This window comes from Xylocopa sonorina, unplaced genomic scaffold (assembly GCF_050948175.1).
Source record: "Xylocopa sonorina isolate GNS202 unplaced genomic scaffold, iyXylSono1_principal scaffold0030, whole genome shotgun sequence".
NCBI lineage: Eukaryota > Metazoa > Arthropoda > Insecta > Hymenoptera > Apidae > Xylocopa > Xylocopa sonorina.
In genome coordinates this window covers 1819488-1846230 of record NW_027490101.1, presented here as the reverse complement: position 1 = coordinate 1846230, position 26743 = coordinate 1819488, and the positions used below count along the sequence as shown (strand labels likewise).

At 41.7% G+C, this 26743-nt stretch overlaps 1 non-coding gene across 1 annotated transcript; it reads right to left on the bottom strand.

Moving 5' to 3' along the window:
* Positions 1 to 24621: 24621 nt before the first annotated feature.
* On the bottom strand, positions 24622 to 24776 carry LOC143432144 (5.8S ribosomal RNA). The gene has a single exon (XR_013102901.1). It is a non-coding gene; the product is annotated as a 5.8S ribosomal RNA (ribosomal RNA).
* Positions 24777 to 26743: the final 1967 nt, after the last annotated feature.

Sequence of the window (26743 nt, the reverse complement as noted above, 5' to 3'; positions counted from 1 at the left end):
CGAAATCCATCAAGATTAAAAAGACTGAGTATGTGTTGAAGGATGCGTACAATAAGAAAGGATTATTACTTATTTATTTATTATTATTTATTTATATTATTTATTTATTACTATATTTATTTATTTATTATTAATTGATAATTTGATTATAAACATTTGTATGCTTTTATTAGAAATTTAAATACGTCAAAATTGCAGCACGGAGATGTGTAAATATCACTTTGCGATTTCATTTCATTTTGGTAGTTATACTTATATATAAGCATCCATCCAAGCATAAAGCTTGATAATTTTTAAACTATAAAATAATTATGAAACATTAGACTTTTTGCTTGCGTTGGTCTAATTTATCATTTTCGGAATTTGTGAAGCAACTAGAATTATAATAACAAAGTACTTTATGTCTTTGCTCCTTGTTTCCAAAGAAAATATTAAATATGAATAACTACTGTTCATCTACCTATATTTATCTATCAATCTATCTATCTACATATTTATAACTGAATGTGTGTCTGTCTGTCTGTCTGTACTCGATAGATTCAAAAACCATACATCCAATCGCCGTGAAAATTGAAAATTTGGGAAATTATTAAGTATATCTCCGGGAAGGTTTTTGAAAATTTTTTTTAAAATCAGGTTTGGGGTTCTAGGTACTCCCGAACAAACATCCCAAAAATATCAAAATAACATTTAATTAGTAATATTATATTTGTTAAAAGTGTAACCATGAATAAATTGAAAAATTAAATTTTTACACATGAAATTTACTCATAGAATTTACTTTTTTAAGTCAAATTAAACTGTAAAAAATAACATACCCATAATAATAGTTGAAATAAAAATAAAAGTATGAGTCACAAAGTAAGTAAAATATTGAATCGTTTTATTTATATCTTTTCAATTATTGTTTAAATATTACAAATTATATTAAAATTTAAAATATTTTAAATACATAAATTGTTTCCTTTAAGATTTCAACAAATTAATTTAAATTACAAAAAACAACATTAATGCGTTTGACGTTCGATTTTCCGTCAGCAAATTCTAATAAATACAAAAATGCAGTCAAAAAACTTTTGCAATTATTAATACGAGAATAAATTATTAATACGTGAATAAATAAAAATGTTATTGATTTCCAACTGAAGAAAATAATTAGAAATACGTTTTATTTAATCCCACAATTATGCCATCAAAGCGAAGTGCCATTGGTCGATCTACAAATCAAGCAAAAAGGAAAAGAGAAGAACAAGTTTCAGAAACAAGTGAGCAGAGAAAAACTAGGCAAGAAAGAGATTGAGATCACACTGCTCTTGCTCGATCATTAGAAGCGAGTGAACAGAGACAAGCAAGGCAAGAAAGAGATCGAGTTCACACTGTTCTTGCTCGATCATTAGAAACGAGTGAACAGAGGTAAGCAAGGCAGCAAAGGAATCGCATTCGCAGGACACAGATAAGACGAATGATACATACTGATTTGAATTTATGAAGTTTCAATTACAATTCCCTTTATAATTACTGTCTTCATCCAAGTGTAATTACTGGAAAAGCGGATAAACAGTGTACGTATTATGGTGCTCAAAAATCTAAAAATGAAACACCAGGTATGTGATGTGCAGGTGGAAAAGTAAAGTTACCAGACTTGCGTTCACCACGTAAACCATTATTAACTTTAGTATCAGGTGAAACAAGTCAATCAAAAAATTTTTTGAAAAATATACGCAAGTACAATTCATGCTTCCAAATGACATCGTTCCGAACAACGAATATCGTTAGCGCAAATTATATGCCAACATTTAAAGTACAGGGGTGAATTTATCACCATGCTGGATCACTACTACCCTTGCCAAATGCTGATCACAAATATCTTCAGATATATTTTATGGGAAATACTGACGAACAAATCAACAGACGGTGTCAACTGAATATGAGTACTAAACAAAAGATTGTCGCTAAATTATTAAATTTGTTTGAACAACATAATGAATTAATTAAGTTATTTAAAACTGCCATTGAACAAATGCCATCTGACGATTACAAAGTGATAATAAAGGCAGATAAAATACCTATTGGTCAACATCGAAGACAATTCAACGCACCAACGATTGATGAAGTGGCAATTGTCATAGTTGGTGAAGAATTTAATTTTATAATTCTATAATTCTTCATCCTAGAAATGATGACGTCCAGCAAGTATCAGAAACACATCGTTCATATGATGCATTACAATATTCCATTCTATTTTGGCAAGGAGAGCATGGATATCATTTTAATGTTAATATGAGAAATCTTACGACTAATGTGGACATTAACAATAAGGTCAGTGCCATGATTTATTATGCATATCGAACGATGATTCGTGAGAATACTGATAATCATATATTGAAATATAGACAATTATTTCATCAATACATTGTTGACATGTATGCAAAAACAGAAAGTGAAAGACTTCTCTACATACGACTAACTCAAGTCAAATTGCGTTCTGAAGAGTACATCCATTTACGTGATGTAGTTGTAAATGATGGCAATCTCAGTAAACTGGGAAAAATTGTCATTTTACCATCCACATTTACAGGCAGCCCAAGACACATGCGCGAATATGCACAAGATGCAATGACGTATGTTTGAAATAATATGCGCCACTTATCGGTTTGTACGATTCAGAACAATATGAATTTTGCAGTTCTCTGTAACCGGATGGCGCTCCATAATATCTATGTCTCTTTGCAATAGAGATCTAATGCTCCACGCAATGCGAGGGCGCATTTCAACTCAACGTTTCAAAGTAAGTAAACTATAAATTTATATGTATAGCATTATGTTTATCTGCTTCGACGCATTATAAGAATGTGAATTCTTCACCTTCAAACAACGGGACGGTGGTTCGTAGTGTCTGCGTGTCAATGTTATTGATTCCTAATGCTCCATGCAATGCGATGGCGAGAACCATATCAACGTCTTAAAGTAAGTAAGTTGCAATCTACTATACACATATTATGTTTATTTTCTTCTAAACTTCAAATGAGTGTGAATTCTGTAATTCCCAGCATCGGGATGGGACTCCATAGTATCTACGTATCGAAGCAACACAGTTCCGATGTTCCTTATCACTTTCACAACCACATGTTTGCGCAGTGAAACATCGCCATGGACCGGAAATATTTTTGTAGAAACACTTTGCCGTCTGCACTATTTGTAAACATTTCTTCGCTTGAAAAAAACTTTACGTAAATTCATGAAATAATTCAACATTATTATACAACAATATTTATTCCTTTGTGTGATAAATATTAAAACGTACAAATATAAAACAAAATTCATAACAGCTTTATAAACTTAACTGCTTTTTATAAAATAACTCCATTTAATTAAATTCCGCATTCATTTAATATTTCTTTATTTGATGAGAGGTGGCAAAACAATTCCCCAAGTGTAACGTAACTTTACAAGTTTTGCATATCAATCTTGTGGTTTTTCTAATACAACGTAAATAGCTGCTACTGCTCCATGAAATGCGATATCGCATCTCATTTCAGTGTTTCAAAGAAAGTATACTGTAATCCTCTATGCATAGCAGTATGCTTATCTGTTTCTACACATAAAGAGGTTGTGAATAATACAGTTCCATGGAACGGGATGACGCTTCATAGTCGCTGCGTGTCAAAGCAGCAGAGTTCTAACGCTCCATGCAATGTGATTGCGCATCTCATTTCATTGTTTCAAATTAAGTAAGTTGTATTTTCCCATGCATAGGATTGTGATTATCTGCTTCTGCATTTCTAAAGAATGTAAATTTTACTCCTCCATACTCGAAGACGGCGCTTCGCAGTGTCTGCTTGACAATTCAGTAGAGTTCTAGTGCGTCATGCAATACGATTGCGCATCTCATTCCAACGGTCCAAAGTAAGTAAACTATAATCTTCTATGCATAGCATTATGCTTATGTATTTCTACATTTCTAAAGAATGAGAGTTCTACTGTTCAATGCAACGGGATGGCGCTTCACAGTGTCTGCATATCAAAACAGTAGTGTTCTAATGCTGCATGCAATGCGATGGTGCATCCCATTTCCTCTCATTAACCTTCTATGCATTGCTTTATGCTTGTCTGCTTCCACACTTCAGAAGAACGTGAATAGTAGTAGCTATTAACGCAGTACCGTGGTAGTATGATATTATGAGTTGCTGTATTTGGGTTGGGTGGTTAGGGTACTCCCTCCGATTACCCATCCGAGCCTTGTTCTTTGAAAATATAAATCTATAACAGCGCTATGGCGACTCCAGCGTCGAGATACAGGTTAGCTGACGCTGGATAACAAAAAGTTTGTTCGGCTAGTTATCGATTTCTCGGAATCCTGAGCGGAATATCCAAGCGATCAATGGGTTGATCAGGATTGGATAATGAGATATCTGCAACTGTAAGAAAGGTCAGATCTCCTTCATAATCGTTGACCCTTGACTTAAAGGTTACTGTGATGGAGTGTCTTGCTATTGCGTACATTGTGATTAGAACACCGATGGATACAGTGCAGCATTTTCTTGGAATGCCGAGATTCTTCGTGAGGGCCTCTGACATGAAATTTATAGTTGTCGCACGTGTCGATCAACGTTCGACAGTTGACTAATTGTTGATCGTTGTCTAAAATGTGAATTTGTGTGGTTACGAATAATTCGCTCGTGACTGAATCGACGGCAAACACGTTTTGATGTCCCCCTTCCTTCGGCGCCTCAACGTCCTGAAATCATTCGGACATTGAAGATTCTCCGTTCGTTATCGGTTCCTATTCTTTGGATGGAGTGATGATTGGCGGTTTAGAAGTAGTCTGTTTCCAGGTTCTTTGCGCTTGGTGATGTATTGTGTGGTATTGCTGGTTACATACGCGATAGGAGCCGCTGTTGCACAGGTTATATTTGTGTTTCTTGCGCAAGCAGTTTATTCATAGTGAAGAATTTTCGACAGCTGCCTTGCGGTCCTGGACTGAGAGCCCGTGAAACTCTTCACATGCCCAGATGCTGCGTCCTCCGTGGCATACTAGACACTTTTGGGTTCTTATGATTCTTCTGTTTGTCATTAGAATGTCCTTGTGGCAAGAACACCTGGTTTCGCGTCCGATGTTCTTCCGTCGACCCAACTTGCGGTTGAGCTTGCTCTTGGGTTCATCTCTGGTACACAGTTGGCCCGTTTCTCCAGAATCTCTAGAAGATCCGTGTAAGGCGGCACTTTGTTGTCCTCTACCGTGAGTTCCCATTAGAACATCGTATTAGCATTTATCTTTGTTCGAATGATGGAAAGCAAAAGTGTTCCATTGCGAGATATTTCCTCTGAAATCTTTCAGTGGTGAAGAAGTTAGTTGACGGTATCGATAACATTGCCTAGTGCTTCTGCAGTGTCCCTTGGTGGACTTGGAATATTCCAGATTGCATCGCAATGGTTAGAGGCAGCCCGTCTTATACAATCGAATTTAATATCTCGATCGCGTCGGTGTAATTTGCGTCCGTTGTGCTAAGGCATCCGATGCAGACAGCGGCCATTCCGGTTAATGTCGACCGCAGGTATTGCAATTTTTGAACTGGAGTTAGGTTCTCGTTACGATCGATGATCGATGAGAATACATCATAGAACGATGCCCAAATTTCATATGTTCCGTCGAATGTTGGAAGTTGCATTTCTGGTAATTTAATGGCATATGGGATGGTTGAGGAAGTGGCCGATGATTCGAACGTGTTTCTCCTCGTGACATTCGGAACACTTCTCTCGATTAGAGATTCGGCGCGAGTTATGATAGAGAAGTAGTCGTTTTGAATTTTGTAGCGGTGTGACGTTTCTGTTTTTTCTAATTCTTCGAGGTCAAATTAGATGACATCGAATCGCTTCCATGTTTCAGTTAACGCGTATAGGTGGGTTTTTAGTAAACGTATACTCGGTTGTTCTGATGTTTCACATGTGTTAAGAAGTCGCATGAAGACAGTGATTTGACCGAACATGGTACCGCGTTTACGCCGCAGGGAACTAAGAATAATTCTAGGACAAATGGACTGAGCTTGTTTGAGAGATTGAGTTGATATCGTGGAATATGGATAAGGAAGGAATTGACGAATAAACGTCAATTCGAGTCTACTGTTTCGATGTGAAGATGTCAGATATGTTGAGATCTGCCATGATGTCTGGATCCCTGCTGGCTTGCTGCTGCTGAGGATCTCAATTTGTCCTGGAGCGTTGGCTTGATCACTGGCTTGATTCTTCGGTCGCTGAATGTTGATTGAATGACACTGTAGTTCGGGCACTCACATCACTGATTTTAACTGTTCGTTTAAATAACTCGCAGTCCACAGGATTTTGAATCAGGCTCGGACGACCAAAATGCACGCGTTACGACGAGGCTTCTTTTCGGATGATAACTCAACGATGGACGTAAATTTTCGTCACGAACCTTTTCGTCACCATTGCAACGTGCACTCTAATACGTGTTATAGTAATAGGGAAGTAGATAGATATAATTGGAATTGATACGATTCCTTAACAAAGAATTATATTTAACGTAAAATGAATTAATGAAAATTGAGTGTTTTTCATATTCTCTGATGTGTCCGAATCAGAATTTCTACTAAGCTCTTCAGCCATGAAGTGTTGTTGTTTTAAAGTGAATTTGTGGGGAGGAGTGGTCATGGGTGTGGCAATCAGATGAGACGTTATTGGTGAAAAATCTGAAAATTTGCTTCTTTTTCAGAAACTGTCAGATGACAAGAAGGCGCGAAGGGTGGGACCAAGGATTGTAGGTCGGTTGCGACCAATGAGAGGAGCAGGCAATAAAGCAGTAAAACGGCCAGCTATATGCTATATACAATTTTAAGATTCACTACGACGACTTAATTTTGAAATTTATGATGAGACGACATCCTGCTGCTTTAAGAGCTTTTTGCTGTTATGTGTTTAACAGCGATTTTGTAGTATCTGTGCATTAGGTGTTTGGTAGCCAGATATTTCGTTGAGTAAATTATGACGAGTGTCTGAACAAAGATAAATGGCTCAATTATTATAGCATAAATCGTATGTATGTCGCAAGACACATTGCATGCAACATTACAACTCTACTGCTTTGACACGCAGTGCTTTCAAACTTCATTTGAAGTGTAGAAGAAGACAAGCATAATACTATGCATAGAAGACTACAGCTTACTCACATTGAAACGCTAAAATGAAATGCGACATCGAATTGCATGGAGCACTAGATCTTTACTTTCAAGACACGCAGATACTACTATGTGTATACAGTGAAAACTGAATCACCCATACCGTGCATCGCCAAACGCTCAATCAGTTCTGAAATCGCGAAAATATACGACCCATCAGGCCTCCTTGGTCCAGTTCTAATCGTAGCCAAGAGCCTGCTGAAGAAGATTTCCACCCTGATGGTGGATTGGGAAGAATCACTACCGACGGCTATTCGTACCGAGGGGATAATGTACTGTGCTCAACTGCCACTGCACATCTTTCAGTTATCAATAAGACAAAATACATGGAGATTCATGGATTCTGTGACGCCAGCAAGGAAGCCTATGGACCTTCTATCTGCCTACAATCCGTCGATAAGTAAGGGCCAGCAAGTAATATACCAGCAGAACTCCTCATGCGAAAGCAAAAGTAGCAACCGTAAAAAGCCAATCGATTCCACGACCCGAATTGTGCGGAGCACTACTGCTTACGTTGTTAATGATCACGACTCGCCAGGTCCTACAGCTAGAGTGCAATCGCACGGTTCCCTGGACAGATTCCACCATCACTTTACATTGGCTCAAAAGATCGTCACACACCCTATAAACATTCGTAGCAAGTCGCGTATCGGAAATGCAAACAAGAATGAACATCGACGACTGGCGACACGTATCGACGGGTTTGTCACGATCACAGGTTCGACAGCAGAAAGATCTCATACCGAGAAGGGAGTTTGAACGGTAGCTGAACTCAATCACTCCAATTCTTATCCAAAGACTTTCTCGAAGGCAACATGCCGCTGACACTCGGGGTAAACCCCAGGTACCTGCGGCTATTTTTATGACCTACGAAAAACGGGACCGGTGGGGCACGGTCCCGAAGCAAATGTCTTCAAAGAGAATATTTTCGAATATTATAATATTATCCTAGGAAACATTTTGTAAATAAATATTCTCGACTGCCAAATCGCTACTGGAAATAACACCTGCCACGCGAGGTTCCGGCTCGAGTTTAGATGTCGGGGAACTAGCGGCTATCTCTCGCCGACCGGCCTACTCGCTTCCCAAGGTAAACGTGCACATATGACCTGGCTCGTATTTGGCTGAGACATAAAAAAAAGGGGTCTCGAACGAGCCAAGTGGCCGCAATACGAATCTTCCAGGCGGTTAACCACGTACTCGACCGTCGCAAGGGCCCCAATCGACCGGCCGAATATTTTCAAGTATTTTCGATAAATATTTCTCAATGTTTGACGGACGATCAGCAGACACCCAATTTCGAATACGAGACCCCAAATTCCGCCCACGGACGGCCCGCTTTCGTTAAGACCTTCGATAACTCGTCCCGATATACCACCGGAACGAGGAATCAACCGCGTATACCCTCTGCTGTGCGCACAGCAGGAACGAGGTACACTAAACACACACACTTACACACGAACACAAACATCTGTGTAACGAGGCCCCTGCGAGTGTCCTGACTCATACAGAACCGCGGCCTCCACCGGTGACTCTTGCGAGAGAGCCTAAGCATGAGCTGGACCTCTCGCGGAAGCACGGGAGGGAGCATGGCCGGACCGCGGCTCACCGGAAATAACGAGACTTGCGTGAGTTCAAATCCTCACAGGAACAGGACCGCGATCTCCTCCGAGGAGCCCTGGCGTGAGTCCTCGTCATGTATAACGTATTAATGTACAACTTCCAGAGGAGGCTCCAGCGAGTGTCCAAAAATTGCCAGACTGCGGCCACCGACGAGGCTCTTGCGTGGGTTCTATCAAACAGGACCGCGGCCTCGAAATAAAAATATACGAGTCCCAAAAAAGACTTAAGTAGAAAAACTTAAGTAAAACGTAAACATACAGGTGAATAGCTCGAAGCTAGTCATCGCAAGGGTCCCAGCTACCTGCCGAACGCCGTAAAGGGTGCCGCAGGTAGACCAGGGATACCCTAGTTCGATGTTGGAACTCGAAAATCGTCGGCGGACGATCTACAACACACTAAAATACTACACACGTATATCCTCGGCAGTGTTCGCTGCAGAAAAGATATACCTCACACATACAAACAGGAACATAAAACAGAAGCGGCTCTAGCGTGCGTCTCCCTTGCGTATTAACCGGAAAATCGGAAAACCGGAGGCCGCGGCCCGGGCAGGGCAGCGCTGGTGCGCGCTGATGGGGAGCGACGACCCTACCCCCCCCCCCCCCCCGAAACATAAAAAAGCACCACGAGGCAGAGCGGCGTCCGACGCGCGCCGATGGGAATCGACGACCCCACCTTTACTCGAAGTAGGAAGCGTTAACCCCCCTTTTCTCGAAAAATCATGATGGCCACATCTGGTTCTAAATATTCCGGAGGTAAAATAGCCCTCCGTGCGGATCACCGGGTGAGAGCAGGACTGGGTGAGGTTATCGTGGCGATGAATAGGTCAAGGCGGGAGAAAAATCTTCGGCCCGTGACCTCGTCCCCTGGTGTTGGCCCCATTGTCGAGCAGCATAGCCGCCCGGTAACGCGCTCGATGACGGCCACCCTCAGGCTTCATCGCCATGCCGCGGCTGGGTGTACTCCTGCGAACACTTTGGCGCGGCCTCAAGGTTACAGCCTTCGCGCTGTCCAAGTCCGCCTAATTAGATGCGACGAGGAACTCAGGTCGGATTCGGAATCTCCGGCTGAGTCCAAAGTAGAAAACCGCGAAATCGAATAAATATAGGCGAATATTAGCGCCGCGATACCGCCCGGACCGCGAACCAATCCGATCCCATCGCAACCGCGACCGCGACCGCGACCGTACCGACGTCGACGCAGACGTCCGCGTCCGTAATTGCGTCCACGGGAATTAGAATCCTACAGCTGAATATGCAGCATTCAGCTACAGTATCAGGAGAGGTGCGTCAGCTCGTAATCCAGAAGCGTTTAGACGTCCTGCTATTACAGGAACCATACAATAGAACGCTGGGCTCGAGCCACACCGTGAGCGGTTTAGGAATCGGAACGAAGGTGGCGGCCATCGGCTCACAATACCCGTGGGCGGCGGTCGCCGTTTGCAACCCTCGATTCGAAATGGTTTTCGTCTCGCAGCTTAGCACCCCGCACTCTGTTTGCGCGGAGGTGTTGGCGCCCGGCTTCTCGGTATACGTCGTGTCATGCTACTTCCAGTTTAGCGACGATATCGAGGGGCACCTCAGGCACCTCGAAGTGGTGTTTCGTTCCCTGAGGGGGCAGAGGCTCTTAGTTTCGCTAGATGCCAACGCTCGGTCGTCACTCTGGGGGCCGCAGATCACAGACGATAGAGGAGCTCAATTCGAGGAGCTCATTCGAGCGTTTGGCATGGAAGTTGTGAACGATGTTGAACAGCCGCCTACCTACTGGTCGACCAGGGGTTCGTCTTTTATCGATGTTACCCTAGCGTCGCCATCCATGCTCCCCTTTGTTCGGGGCTGGAGGGTCAGGAGTGGCTGGGTAAACAGCGATCATAACGCCATAGATATCGGGCTAAGAGTGCCGAGAGCCGAAGCGGCGGGACGGGGCGAAGCGAGCACTCGGTTCGACACTCGTCGGGCCGATTGGGAGCTCTTCTCCGAACGCCTGGCCGATCAATCTAGATCGAGGCTCGAAACCTTAAGGCTCGAGTCTATGGCAGAAGTCGAAAGGATGGCAGAAACGCTCACAGAAGTCATCTCCGATGCCTGTGCCGCGTCAATACCACGGAAAAGAATTTTTAGAAAGTCCAACCCGTGGTGGACCCGCGAACTTATGAAATTAAAGAAGTCCGTGTACCGTCTACGTCGCGCCCACCAGGAGGAAAGAGAAGAAACCGCTCGCCATGAAAAACTACGAAAGTATCGCACTTCTTTGCGAGAATATAGTAGGAAGGTGAAGCGGACGAAACTCGAAAGCTGGCAGCGATTCGTAACGTCGAACGGGAACTCGGGGCCCTGGAGTATCGTATATAAACTCGAGGTGAACAAACTTCGAGTCGAGAGAGTACTCAGTACCCTCCGGCGTGGTAGTGAAACAACGCATGATAGCCGCGAAACCGCCAGCTTGCTCCTGAGGGTCCACATTCCAGACGACCGGGAAGTAGAAGACACGCCGGCGCAGCGTGAAATCAGGGAGAGTGCACGCATCGCACCCGACACTCCCGACGCCGCTCCCTTCACGGAAGCGGAAGTCGCGAGTGCAGTTAGGACATTCAATAATAAAAAAGCACCAGGACCCGACCACATCGAGGTCGGCGTGCTGAAGGCCACTGTTAGAGTCATCCCCGGTGAAATTACACGGCTTCTCAACGGATGCCAATACAAGAGGCACAACCAAATCAAGGGAAATTGACAAGATTGAATGCATTCCTTTACGAAGATGGAATCCTGAGAGAGGGTGGTCGATTGCACATTCACCACTACCATTCTCCCAGAAACTCCCCATAATTCTGCCGAAAACTCATGTAACTATACGTATCATTATAAACGAACATCTCACATATTTACACGCTGGAAACCAAACAGCATTATACAGCATAAGCTGAAAACATTGACCCATTGACAGCTAAAGCCAAGTCTGGAAAGCAATACGGGGTTGTGATCTTTACTGCCGCACCAACCCACCAGCAGTCAATTACTGTATGGGCAATCTACCGAAAGAACGCATCACCCAATCTCGACTCTTCATCAATGTAGGCATCAATTATTGCGGACCCTTTTTCATTAAAGAGCGGCAATACCATAATTATAGAAGAAAAAAGAATTATGTGGTTGTTTTCGTCTGCCTGGCAGTAAAAGCTGTTCATCTCGAAATTGTCCACGACCTCACTAGTGAAGCTTTCATCGCTGCTCTACAAATATTCATCGTAAGACGGGGATTACGCATAAATCTATACTCTGACAATATCTCAAACAAACTTAGTCGGAGCAAATAATGAGTTTCAAGAGATTAAGGAGTTACTACGTTCAGAAGAACACCACAAAGAAGTCACGTTATTTTTATCAAATCAATCAATCAACTGGCACTTCATCGCACCAAAGGCACCATATTTTGTAAGCCTCTGGGAGGCCGCAGTAAAACCCTCCAAGCACCATTTAACGAGCGTTGCAAAAACTGAGCTGTTCGCAATAGAGAAATTTACAACCCTTATAACCCAAATCGGAGCTATCCTTAATTCCCGTCCACTCACTCCAATTTCCTCAGATCCAAATGACCTGTTAGTCCTCATCCCGGGACATTTCCTAATTGGCGGTGCTCTCACGATTCTACGGAAACACAACTATATGAAGACACGCAATCCAATTGTTCATCTAGTTGGCAACATGTCCAAAAGGTGCGATAATGCCTTTGGACTCGTTGGCATCGCGAATATTTAAACGAGCCCACTAGCCGCATCAAATGGACGATGTGTAATCATCGGATTACGTAGGGAACGATCTTCCTCCTTAGACAGAAGAAAACACGCTGTCCATGCAATGGCCACTAGGACGAGTGATCTAAACCTATCCCGGTTTTAATAGCATCAAGCACGGAGTCACCGTTAGGACGGTTTCGAACACGTTTGACCTAAGTGTCAAAAAACTTGTTCCATTGCCGATTCAAACAAAGGGAGGAGATTTCGCGGAATCCATCAAGGATGCAACTCATCCGAAGACCAAAGCAACAGTAAGTACGTAAGCACACGATCACACATACACACACTATTACCTCTTATTACATCACATATTCATTTAGTTGCTCACTAGCCTTTCAACGGGAGGAGGATGTCTTGCGGAAGACATGCTTCTCATGCTATAATAATTAAACCGTTCATCCTTATTCAGCCACTTGTCATACTTCACTCAACGAAACATCTGATTGCCAGACACTTCATTTCACAAATCCTGCAATAACACTAGCCGACACGTTGCAGTAATAAACTCGTAATGCAACAGGATGTCGCACCATCATAAATATCAAAATTAAGTATTCGTAGTGATCTTTCAAATTGAATATACCATATATCTTGCTGGCCGCACCCTTAATCACTCCTCCACACGAATTTACAATAAAACATTCTGACTTTATCGATTAAGAGCTTAGTAGAAGTTCGCATTCAGGCACATCAAAAAACATGAAAAGCACTCAACCTCTGTCAATTTATTTTAAGTTAAATATAATAGTTGATCGTTGAGATACCGAGTCAACTCCAATTGTATCTACCTACTTCCCTATTACTGTAACACAAATTAGGGCGTACTTTGCAACGGTGACGAATACGTTCGTGACGAAGATTTAAACCCATCGTTAGCTCAACCGAAAATAAGCCTCATCATTACGTGTACTCAAACACAATGCGACAGCACAACTGGTTTCATCGCTTGAACATGAGTAAGCTGTAATATTTAATGCATAGCCATAAGCATATCTACTTCTACACTTCAAGAGAATGTGAATTATACGATTACATGCAACGGGTTGGCGCTTCAAACTGCCTGCCTGCCGATGCAATAGATTTCTAATACTCCATGCAATGAGATGTAACATCTTATTTCAACGATTCGAAATAAGATCTTTGCAATAGTTTATGCACAGCATTATGCCTATCTGCTTCTACGTTTCAAAGGCATGTGTATTCTACTGTTCTATGCAACAAGAATTCGCTTCATAATACCTGCGCGTCAAAGCAATGAAGTTCTAATGTTGCATGCAATTTAGAAAACGCACCACATTCCAAAGTTTCAAATTGATTAAGCTGTAATCTTGTATACATAGCATTATGCTTAGCTGCTTCTACTCTTCAAAAGAATGTGAGATCTATAGTTCCATGCGACAGGATGGAACCTCAACCTGTCCGCCTGTGGATAAATTAAGTACACTTTACAGGGATGTAAATTCTACAGTTCAATGCATCGGAATGGCGCTTCATAGTGTTTTGCGTGTCAAGGCAATGGAGTTTACATTATTATATGTGAATTATCCATGCAATGCGATAGCGGATCTCAATTCAGCGTTTCAAAGTAAGGAATCTGTAATATTCTATTAGTAACATTATGATTATCTGCATCTACTCTTCAAAATAATGCGAAACATACAGTTTCATGCAAGAGAATAGCGCTTCATAATATCTGCGTGTCAAAGTCGTAGAGTTCTGATGCTCCATGCAATGCGTCTGTGCATCGGATTTCAAAATTTCGAAGTCAGTAAGCTGTAATCTTTTGTGAATATAGTTATGCTTATCTGCTTAAACACATCCAAAAAAAAATGATTTCTACAGTTCCATAAAATGAGATGGCGTTTCATAGTGTCTGCGTGACAAAGCAATGGAGTTCTAGTGCTCCATGCAAAGCGATGGCGCATTTCATTTCAACATTTCAAAGTAAGTAAGCTGTAATCCTCTATGCATGGCCTTATGCTTGACTGTTTCTACACTTCAAAACAACGCGAATTCTATTGTGCCTGTCTGCGTGTGAAATAATTAAACTTCTACTGCTCTATGCTATGCGACGGCGCATTTTATGCTATATTTTTCTAATATTATGATATTATCTATTTACCTTGAAACGTGAACATGAGGTGCGACATTGCATTGAATGGAGCAGTAGAACTCCATTGCTTTAAGAGATAGCCACTATGAACCCCCTTCCTGTAGCACATAACTGCAGAATTCACATTCTTATGAAGTGTAAAAGCAGATAAGCGTAGCGGTATTCATAGAAGATTACAGCTCACGTACTCTGAAACGTTGGAATAAGATGCGTCATCGTATTTCATGGGGCAGTAGAACGCCATTGCTTTAGACGCAGGCAATGCGAAGCGCCATCCCGTTACATGGAACTGTATGATTGACATTCTTTTGATGTTCGGAAGCAAATAAGTATAATGCTATGCATAGAAGGTTACAGATTACTTACCTCGAAACGTTATAATTAGATGCGCCATGACATTGCATTGACAATTAAAATTCCGCTGTATTAACACGCAGACATTGTGATGGCCCTTGTTGTTGTATTCTTTTGAAGTACAGAATCAGTCAAGCATAATGATATGCATACAGGTTTACGAGATGCGACATCGCATTGCATGGAGCAGTAAAGGTCTAAAGCTTTGACACGCAGACACTGTACTGTACTTTACCTATACGCGTTGCATTTAATATCTTATCTACTAACTGTATTGCTTCGATACGTAGACATCTAGAAACGCTATTCCATCGCAAGGAAGAGTGGGATTTACATTCTTCTGAAGTGTTGACGAGATATACATAACCGTGTGTGATAGCATACTTTATCGGTTGTTGGTAACTCCAGTCGTCGATAATTTATGGATTATTAACTACAAGCAACAACAGCCAGTATCACAAAATTATAGTAGGAAGCTGGAAATAATGGGTGATGCAATGTACACTTATATTTTTTCAAAGACAGTAAATCTGTTACTAATCAGTCTTTAATCGATGTGGCAATACTAAAAAACTAAAGGAATGTCTGATTTTACCCATTATGCATGTAATCCAGGTGTAAATAATTAACTAAAGGTTAATATGTAAATTTCGTAAATTTTAAAGGCGACGAAGTTGGTACACGGTTTTTGGATCTTAAAAATAGTAAAGGGGTGCGGCAGCTAGAGGAGAACCTAGTCAACCACTAGGTACAACATTAGCAATGGATACCCAAAATTTTTTCGCAATGCTTTCTCATAAAAAAAAATATATTTTTTACATTTCAATTAATTAGAAATGCAAAATAATTTTACTAATAACATAATATTATATATCTTTCGGAGAATTAAAACTTGCATGGACAAAGCTGTAATGGAAAAGTTGAAAATTAGCGGTGATCTACGAAAAGTAATGAAATTAGAGAAATTAATGGTCAATTTAAAGTCGAAACTTTCTTTGAAAAATTAAATACCGTCTTCTTAAAAAAAACCGACATATTAACTAATTAAGGAAAAATTATTCCTACTTCTAAAAATTTTGTTATTTTTTGTAAAATTTTAATATGATAATATAAAATATTTAAAATATTAGAAAAAACTAAAGTGAAATATATTTTTATATATTTTTGTAATACATTTTGTATCGCTAAATGATAAGAATTAAATAAATTACAACAATTTGAAAACATTTATTCATGTAGATTGAACTTTACTCATACATTTATAATAAAATGAACATAGTTATTCATATCTAATATTTTCTTTGGAAACAATGTGCAAAGATATAAAGTACATTGTTATTATAGTTCTAGCTGCTTCATAAGTTCCGAAAATGATAAAATGGACCAACGCTAGCAAAAAGTCTAATGTTCCATAATTATTTTATAGTTGAAAGATTATCAAGTTTTATGCCTGGATCGATCCTTATATATATGTATAACTGCCAAAATGAAATGAGATCGCGAAGTGATATTTACACACCTGCGTGCTGCAATTTTGACGTATTTAAATTTCTGATAAAAGCATATAAATATTTATAATCTAATTATCAATTACAAATGGAATTCTACAAGTTATCCATGTAATAGCCAATAGATATACAGATCTTGATGGATTTCGTATGTACGTGCGCGTGTGTGTGTATGCGCGCGTGCGTGTGTATGGTAGCAGTTGCAGAAAAACTACATAATAGATTTCATAGTTTCGATTCTAGTAAATCGAGGAAAATGACATAAGATTTTCTGTAAAATATCAAGGGGATGTTAAGTTGCTATTGCACTGCATGCAGCGTTTTTCACTGGAAGAAATTTTTTTCCAATGTGTCGACTCCAAATTTATTTGAATTGTTCTCGTTTAGAAAATTAAAACTGAATGACACATCCCTTAACATGGCATGCCAGTAACCACGATACCCAACAGATCCAAGGTTCCTTTATCTGCGATTAAGGCCTGCTTTCTCTGTTTCCAATCTTCTTTACGTTGCGTTACATTCTTAAGACTCTTTGTAAGTTACAAAGAACAGAAACGGTACATGGATTATAAAAGTGTAATAGTTTCATTTATATAATCTTGAACATTTTAAATCCGTTTACGTTACTTTGCTTGCTGTATATGTTTATCGCCTGGCGCTGAACCAACTACTACCGCCATCATCCCATTCTAAAATTTAGAAAATCCGCCAGATCTAGTGAAACCTTGCTTAAATTGTAAATGTGTTTTTACTGTATCCTGCAGAAATGAAATTACATTGACAGAAGTACCAGCTAGTTCTCCACGCCTATTTGAATCAACATTAAATCACCTTGTTAAACAATAGTATATTAAATGCGACATGGACTTTTAAATTTGAATTTATAAACATCTAACAAATAAATATGTTTTTCTTACTATTCACTTTCTATTCTGCCACGGAATTCTTTCTATCCGTTGTCATTTGCGTGCCAACCGCTGGCTGTTGGAGATATTGTAGTGCACGAGGCAGACTTGTTTCTTATCATCGTCAAGGAGATGGATTTTCACCCCCACCCTTTTTGAATTTTGTTAATTATTGTTGGGAATTTTTGCCGTTTCTGTATCTCTGTGACCGCATTGTGGATTCAACTTATGTACGATCTTTTTGGTCTTCATCTTTTTTTACATGTAACATTATGTATGTAATGCACGTTTGTTATGTAATGCTCAGATTTATAATCCTCAGATTCTCTTATTCTTTGGTAAAACAACTTATTCGATTAATATATATTTATTAGGCATAGATATAAATAATAGGAAAGTGTTATTAAAACGGTATTAAATATGTTGTAATTATATATTTAAGGTCTGAAGGTGTAGATGCAATTAGTGTCCGATGTTTTACATGATCCAATTGACGTATCGAGCGAGACTATGAAATATGAGAATATTTTACTATCCGTCGACCCCTTCCCATGTTAAATGAATGATTAGTTCTGCAAGACAAGAAGCCTGAATTAGTGAGATCTTTGCGAACATAAGCAATTTGTAAGTAATACATTTTTTCTCTTTGAATATATAAATTCCTGTTTTATATCCATTTCGGTCCAATTCTGTTATAGCTTTTGAGCAGAAGTAATATTGATTATACCTGGTATTTGCAATAGTTCTTTATTTAACAGATTTTATGAACGTAGAAGCATCATTTGTGAGATATATCGATCTACTTTGCAGTTCTATCAGTTTCTTTTTCTGCTCAATACTTTCTAGTCTCAGGTCCATATACTTATCGTTTATCACCATCATATATGTTGCGTAAGATTATAATAAATTTCTTGTCCATAAATTTTGCGGATATTTCAATTAAATTTCCTTTGCTTGAAAAAACGGAAATTAAAAACGAGTGACACGTACCATTTTTTGGAAACGTTGTATCGTAATTTGCATCTGACTGTTGTGAAAGGCACGCACTTTACTTAACGTTTGGAATGATTCGGTTAGCGGAGTAAAAAAATATTCTACTTTCGAAATTGTCGGCTCTTGTAATTCTAAGTCAAATATATTCATCTGCCGACATCGTGAACACTGTTTTTTGGCTAAATTCCAGAAAAACAAATATATTATAAGTAATATAATAAACATCGTAATATTAAATTTAATTTTGTTCATCGTTTCCTTGTTGGACACATCCATAACAATATACAGGGTGGGGTAGTAATAATTAGCACCTCAGGTATCCTCGAAACTATAAATTTCATAGAAATTTTTGCTGATATAAAATTGCACAGTACAAAGGTACCATCCGTTGATGAAAATAGTTTTTTTGTAAGTGGAGGTATGTTGGACATTTGAAGGTCACCTTCATTTTTTAAAATGAATTGGTATGTTTATTCTTCCGTAATACGATCGAGCATTTTAAAACGAGTTCAACGACCTGTTACATGAAGCCACTGAAGGTCACAAAAAGTAAAGAAAGGCGATAATACTTACGGTTTTGATAGTAAATGAAACATACGTATTGTAAACAGTGGTGGAAGGAAGTGAATAAACATTGTTCGAAGGGCATTTTAATAGTATACAGGATAAGTTAAACATTATAATATTAATAATGAAAAATCGGTTTGATCACGTTTGGTTAGGCTGTTCGATTGTCGTCCATTTTATAAATACTGAGCTGCGATTCCTGAGGACAGCTCACACAATTGTTGAACTACGGAAGATTAACATTATGAATTTTAATCAAAAGGTAACTAAATTCCATTAGATTGTAAACAAATGTTAATGTTTCATTTTAAATAGTGAGATTAAATACTCTTTACAAAACTACAAGAATGGATAGATTCCTCTCTGTTATTATTATTTCATAAAGAATTATAATTGCAATTATATATTTCATTACGATAAAAAATATTTCTCAGGAAATTCTAAATATTAAATTAAAGAACCAAGCAAAACATTTTCAATAATTACGAATATGAAAAATACTTGAACATTCCAATGGAAAGATGTTCTAAACAGGAGTTAGAAAAATCAAACAATCACCTTCAATTCCAGAATTTATCTATATGAGGTAAAATATTTTGAAAACTTTAATTACAGTCTTTAATGCAAGCAGTTGGACCGTATGTCGATTTTAAGAAAATTGATGAAAGTCAACCGTTTTGAAGTAGTCAGAATCTTTGTCGTTTGAACAATAAGTGACTAACAAATGACTGCATAAATTTCAGACTTATGAACATATGGATTAAATCTTATGCAGACACGTTTATAACCGAGTTACTAAATAATAATCAGCAGTAAGTAATCATTTTAAAACTTAAACGATTACACCTCGCATACATTTAAAAGTATTGCAAACGTGAAAAGTAAGTGGTTTATGAAAAACTCTTCTAAAAGAACGGACGAAGGCAATAGAAATCTTTGCTGGAGTAAACAAGTTCTAAAATTCTAAGTAACGCGATGGCCCTTATCTGCCTACGATTCATAGCAAGTAAGTTCTGAAATTCTATGAAATCCGATGGAGCTCATCACTATCAACGTTTCGAAGGAAGTTCTCAAACTCTCAGTTCTGCGTTTAAGGCTATGTATGTTCTATATATCTATGTAAAGTAATGGTCCCTATCAGTTGTGACGGAAACCTATCTACAGTAAGTCAGGGAAGCTCGAAGGGGTTAATTATTCAAATACTTTAAGGTGTAAAACGTACTTTAATCTAAAGCGATCTGTCGTTACAATGTATCCACTTACGTACAACATTTCGCGGGCTCGCGAACGCAAAAATAATCACCGAAACGGGAGGGTATTTCGAAACTGCGAGACTATAGTTTCTTGGGCGCCAGCTGCTCAGAAAGCACCAAAGAAATAGACTACACGACCCCGGGAAACTTGGGGCGGAACAATGCTCGAAACCTCGAAATGCTGCTCCTCTCGACTACGCCTAGCCGAGTACATACACTCGGGTCGCGGGATACTGAAGTCACGGCTTCTTTATTTATGGCCTCGAGGTGGGTTTAACTAACAAGGGCTATAGAAAACTACGCAACACGCCGCGAATGACCGGGGATCACCACCCGCTTCACGATATAAGATATAATATACAATATGCGATACATGAAATGCGGCATGAAAATAGGACGCTTTAGTGAATAAGCTCTCACGTTCTCTTCTTCAGATTCCTTGAATTCGCTGGTGATCCTCGGATCTCCTGAATCCTCTTCGGGGCTCCTTGGTGGGACGAGCTGTACGCTTCGGTATTGTTCGGGGCCATCGATCAGTGGATTTCGGCGATCACCTCTTCTCGCCCCCTCGGGTGTCTCACCTGCAGGACCGCTAGATTTTCAACTTCTCTTTAGGCAGTTAAGGGGGGGGGGGGTTGAGGTTATTCTCGCATCCCAAAGCATTATAAAGCATAGAAGCAGATAAGTATAATGCCATGCATAATTGCTTACAGCTTATTTAATTTGCATCGTTGAAATGAGATGTGCAATCGCATGGTGTAATGCTTTAGGTATCTATTGCTTTGAGACGCTGACAATATGAAACCCCATTCCGCTGGAAGAAACAGCAGAATTCACAATCGGTTGCTGTGTAGGAGCGAACAAGTATAATAACATGAATAGAAGATAACATGTTACATACTTTACCATCTTCGGAATACGGAATACCACCAAGGAAATACGTTTGTTTGACACGTAGAAACTGTGAAGCGCGATCCCGCTTTATGGATCCCTTCTATTGACATTCATTAAAAGTGTAGAAGCATATAAGCATATTGCTATGCATAGAAGGTTACAGGTTACTTACCTTGAAACGTTGAAAAGAGATGCGATATCGCATTGCATGCAGGCTACGAACTCTAGTGCATTGACAAGTAGACCCATTAAAGCGCAATTCTGTTGCATGGACTGCGGACTTCACATTCTAATGAAGTATAATATATCTGATATTATCTTATCTAAGCATAGTGCATGCATATAGGATTCCATCTTACTTACATTGAAACGCTGAAATGAGATGTGCTATTGCATTGCATGGAGCATTAGAAATATACTGCTTTGACGCGCAGACACTATAAAGCGCCATCTAGTTGCATAGAACTGTAGAATTCACATTCTTTCAAATCGTAGAAGCAGGCAGACATAACTCTATGCATAGAAGAATATAACTTACTTACTTTGGAACGTTGGAGTTATACAGCATCAGAACTATATTACTTCGATACGTAGACTTTTAGAAACGCTATCTCGTATCAAGGAAGTGTGGGATCTATATTATTTTGAAGTGTAGGTGCAGATAAACATACCGCGTTGCATTGAATATTACAACCTATCATGAAACATTGAAATGAGATGCGACATCGCGTTGAATGAAGTAACAGAACTCTATTGCTTCGACAAGTAGATATCTAAAAGCGCTATCCCTCTGCAAGGGAGTGTAGTGTTCACATTCTTTTGAAGGGTAGAAGCAGATAAGCATAATGCGATGCATAGAGCTTTACAACCTACTTACTTACTTTGAACCGTTGATACGAAATGCGATATCACGTTTTATGAAGCATTAGTACTGTATTGCATCGATTTGTAAACATTTAGATACGCTATCTCGTAGGAAGGAAGTGTAGGATTTATATTCTTTTAGAGTGTAGTGTGACGTCAGGCGTAGCGCCTGCCACCCATCAGCCTCTTTGCCGCCTCCAGCATCAATCCCTGCACGCAGGCAACCTGCCGTACACGCCTGCAGATCCAGCAACCAGCAGCGTTCGCGTGCGTGCTAGTGCACGCGCTCACTCGCACTTTTACGCATCGCCTTCTCGTTTCCATCTACGAGTATCCGCGCCTCCCTCGCATCGATGACTTCGTCTAGAAGGAAGAAGTCGTAGCCCGTCACCAGAATGGGGACTGTTCCCCATTTTAAGGAACCTCGAGACCAAGGCAGTCGAGGAACCACCTGCTAACAGCTGGCCAGGCCCGGCGCCGACGCAAAGTCTGTTCCACCGGGTAGTTTGACCGAGCTTGCGGCGGGCTAGACGTACGTACATTCGAGAATGGACTGGTTGCGGCCCGATACCGTACGTGTACCGTCGCGCAGCCGGCCGGGCGACCGAGGGTCTGCCACGTGCGCAAGATTGCGACGCCACAGGCGCCCACTCGGGCCGTAGACCGACGCGCAACGGGTCACGACGTTCTACTAGGGGAGAAGTGCACGACTACATCACCGGAACGTTCGCCGACGACGGCGTGCCGCTCGCTGTGGAACCGCGATGGTACCACCGGGGCATCGCGCGCCATCGGGAGCCAGTATCGTCGTCGATGAATCTCTCCATTTGATCATTTGGGTTTCTCAGGTTTACCCCTGAACGGTTTCACGTACTCTTGAACTCTCTCTTCAAAGTTCTTTTCAACTTTCCTTCACGGTACTTGTTCGCTATCGGTCTCGTGGTCGTATTTAGTCTTAGATGGAGTTTACCACCCACTTAGGGCTGCACTCTCAAGCAACCCGACTCTAAGGAGAGATCCTCCCGAAACGCGTACCGGTCGGTACGGGCCTGGCACCCTCTGTGGATAAATGGCCCCATCCAAGATGGACTTGGACGCGGTTCATTGTCTCAGGATAAACGGATCCTCCCGAACACTAGATTTCCCAGCGGCGGAACCGCCGGATTCAGTGTTGGGCTCATTCCTGTTCGCTCGCAGCTACTAAGGAAATCCTGGTTAGTTTCTTTTCCTCCGCTTAGTAATATGCTTAAATTCAGCGGGTAATCTCTCCTAATTTGAAGTCGTCTCTACGTGACGCACGAAATTCATTCGTGCCATCGAACTCGGTTACGGAGAGAAGGTAAAGAGATTCGTATGTATAATATATACAAGATGAGGAGAGAGCATCGGCGAACGGGGACGGCAGACGACGAAAAGAACTTTCGTCCATCTCCGACACAGCGATCCTTTGATTTACCGCTCGAGAAACCGGCGAGAACTACACGCACCTCTTCGTTGTTGTTCTCGTCGAGGCGTTTTGTGCACCTCGCCAATGTCTTTCGTGTGTCGGTATTTCTTTTATATAAGATTCGTAAAAAATATAAAAAAAATGTGAGACTCTCGCTAGACGACCAAGCTACTGGCGTTTCTTTAACATCCGTCCTCTTTATCATCGTAGCTGCGAACGATCAACACCGTTTATACTCTCCAGCGGTTCCAACATCTGCGCGTAACACGCAGACATCGAAACGGAGCGGCTCCTTTTCCCCCGATTTTATTACCCTGATCCTTCAAAACGAAGGACACGCCGAGTTGGAGCGCCCTCACGAATAACGTTACGACATTACAGCGCAACGACGGCCTATGTTCGAGTGACATTCCGCGCGAGAGATCTTTTTTTTCCCTCGCGGAACATGTTATACACACGCGGAGAAAACAGAGAGAACGGGTTATTTTCATCGAACACCCTGGGGCTGTACGAGGAGAACTTCGAACGATCGGATGCGCATCATCGTCCCTCGCGTTACGACGATGTCGCTCTCTCTCTTGTATATCTCTTCTCCCTCGACCGAGTATTCTTCCTCGGTCTTGCGGCATGAAAAAAATTCATTTTAAGCGATGTCGGGCGCGCGCATGTTCGTATCGTGCGCTAAAGGCAGGCGAAGGCGATGCGTGTGGCGGGTGCGCGAATTCGGAACGCGGAACAAAATCGGCGATCGAAACACGAAGCGGTTCTCCGTGGGCGATCGTCTGTTTAATGGACGACTCACGACGCCACGAAGAACTCACGCGAGTTCGTGATCGACACACCGTCGAGTTCCATGAACACGATTACGCACGTCGCACGCGCACACACGTTGCCAATCGCAGATTGCCTCAGCACGGCCACAGACGACTCGGACGAACGTCCAACGATCGCTTGTACGTCGCGTATCGCTTCTCTTCTTCCCTTTTTCGGTGCCGCCCGAACTCAGAAACGTTCGTAATTTAATTCGAGAATGAACGACGGTGGGCAGATTCGAGCACCGTGGGGAAAGAAGATTCGACGAAACGCAACGCAAGCAGTATTTTGGTTACGTGAACGACCCTCAGCTAGGCGTGGTTCAGGAATTGTATCCGTGGACCGCAATGTGTGTTCAAAATGTCGATGTTCATGTGTCCTGCAGTTCACACGTTGACGCGCAATTAGCTGCGTTCTTCATCGACCCACGAGCCAAGTGATCCACCGTTCAGGGTAATCGTACATGTATATTTTATTGATCTTTAAGTCTCTTGGTACTAAAGTTCGAACAAGTCGATACCCAATCGTCTCCAGTGAAAGAGACGCGGGCTTCGCCGAACCGTGGCGACTTTCACCGCTCGACGGAGGTCGAGGCAACACGATATATCGGTCCTACGGATGAAACGCATACGCCGATGGTTGGCGCGTAATGTCTCCCTCAAAGTTACGAAAAATGCACACGCGCGTCCAGGTATGAAGAAAAAAAAATCTTTCAAAAATTCGTTAGGACTCCTCCGCGTACCAGCAGCCTCGAGGCGGTCTTTTTCCTCCCGACAAAGCGAAGCGAGCATAAATTGTTCGAGCTCGCAACGGCGGGATTACAGACTCTCGACAACGAGGACAACGGGCAACGCGGAATCGTCCCCCCTGGAATAAACGTGCGCGTCAAACTAAGAAGAAAAAAATCAAACACCCAGCGGCGTATTGCTTTCGAGATCGGCAAGACGCTCTCATTCGAGTGAACATAATAATGTTATCATCGATGGGACACTCGTCGCCTTCGTGCACAGTCTCGAGGCGGTCTATAAAAGCTTTCCTCGGCAACGCGAAGCGAGTATAAAATTATTCGATCTCGCAACGGCAGGTTTTTCTCAGAGTCTCGACAATGAGGCTTAGCGCGAGCGACGATTCGTCCCCTCCGAACAAACGACGACGACGACGGTCTCTTCAAAATTCCAATACCATCTAGTCGTGTCGATTCCAACCAGGCTGAGATAAACGAAAAAAATTCATACATTCGTTAGGACACTCTACCGTTCACCCCACACAGCCTCGAGCGGTCTATATTTTTCCCGACAACGCAAAGCAAGCAAGTAAAGTTCGATCTCGCAGCGGCGGGTTTCAAGACTCTCGACAACGAGGTTATGGGTGAACGGCACGGAACGGATCCCCTCTGAGCTCAACGGAACAATTCTGCGAGTGGAAAAACGGCAAAGTGCCAGCGGCGTATTACTTTTTGAAAAAATGGCATAAAAAAGCGGACCCGACGAGTTCTCGATTACGAGAACTCGAGGGGTCCGCTAATGTACCGTAAACAACGACCGGGTAAATGGAAAAAAAATTCGTTGGGACGTTCGCTGGTTGTACAAGCCTCGAGAAGCGGTCTATATATTCACCCGACGACACGAAGCGAGCATAAATGATTCGAAAGCTCGCAACGATCGCTGGGTGTCTTAGACTCTCGACAACCGAGGCTATTGCCGACGAATCGTCTCCTCCGAAAGGAACAGTACGATCGACCATCTTCAACAGGTTACGCGCGACGACACCACGCACGCTCCTAGCACGAATTCAAACCCCGTACAACGTGAAACTTAAACTCAAATCCTGTATAACTTGAACCTTAAAATCGAACCCCGTATAATTTGAACCTTAAAATCAAACTCCGTATAACATGAACCTTAAACTCGATACCCGTATAACTTGAACCCAGAATAACTTGAACCTAATATAACTTGAACCTCATCTAATAAAACCAAACCTAAAACTAGCCTCTTTTTAACGTGGGGAAATCCTCATGGATCTCCCGGAGCTGGAGAACTGCGGGGGTATGTCAGACTCTTACCGGCTAAAACCCCACGGTGACCGTCCTCGGCGCTGCTGGGAGGGGACCGGGAAATCTGGACGAAGACGTCCGGTCCCCTCCCGCGCCGGGATCCTCCATGGTGACTGGGAGGACCCCCTTCCCGGAGAGGAGTGTGGTCGAAGAGACATACTCCCCCGTCCGAGGAATGAGCGATGGCTGGATCACGCAGCCACCACTCCCGTCCCGGGGGACGCGTGCAATGGTTGGTACAATCCCCCAATCGCACCGACCGCGCCTCCCGGACGACACCCGTGCAAAGATGTGGGGCACGACCTAAGTGGTCCACCCCGCACGGGCGTCGTCGATGCCTCGGGCCAGGCGTGGCCCGGACGCACTA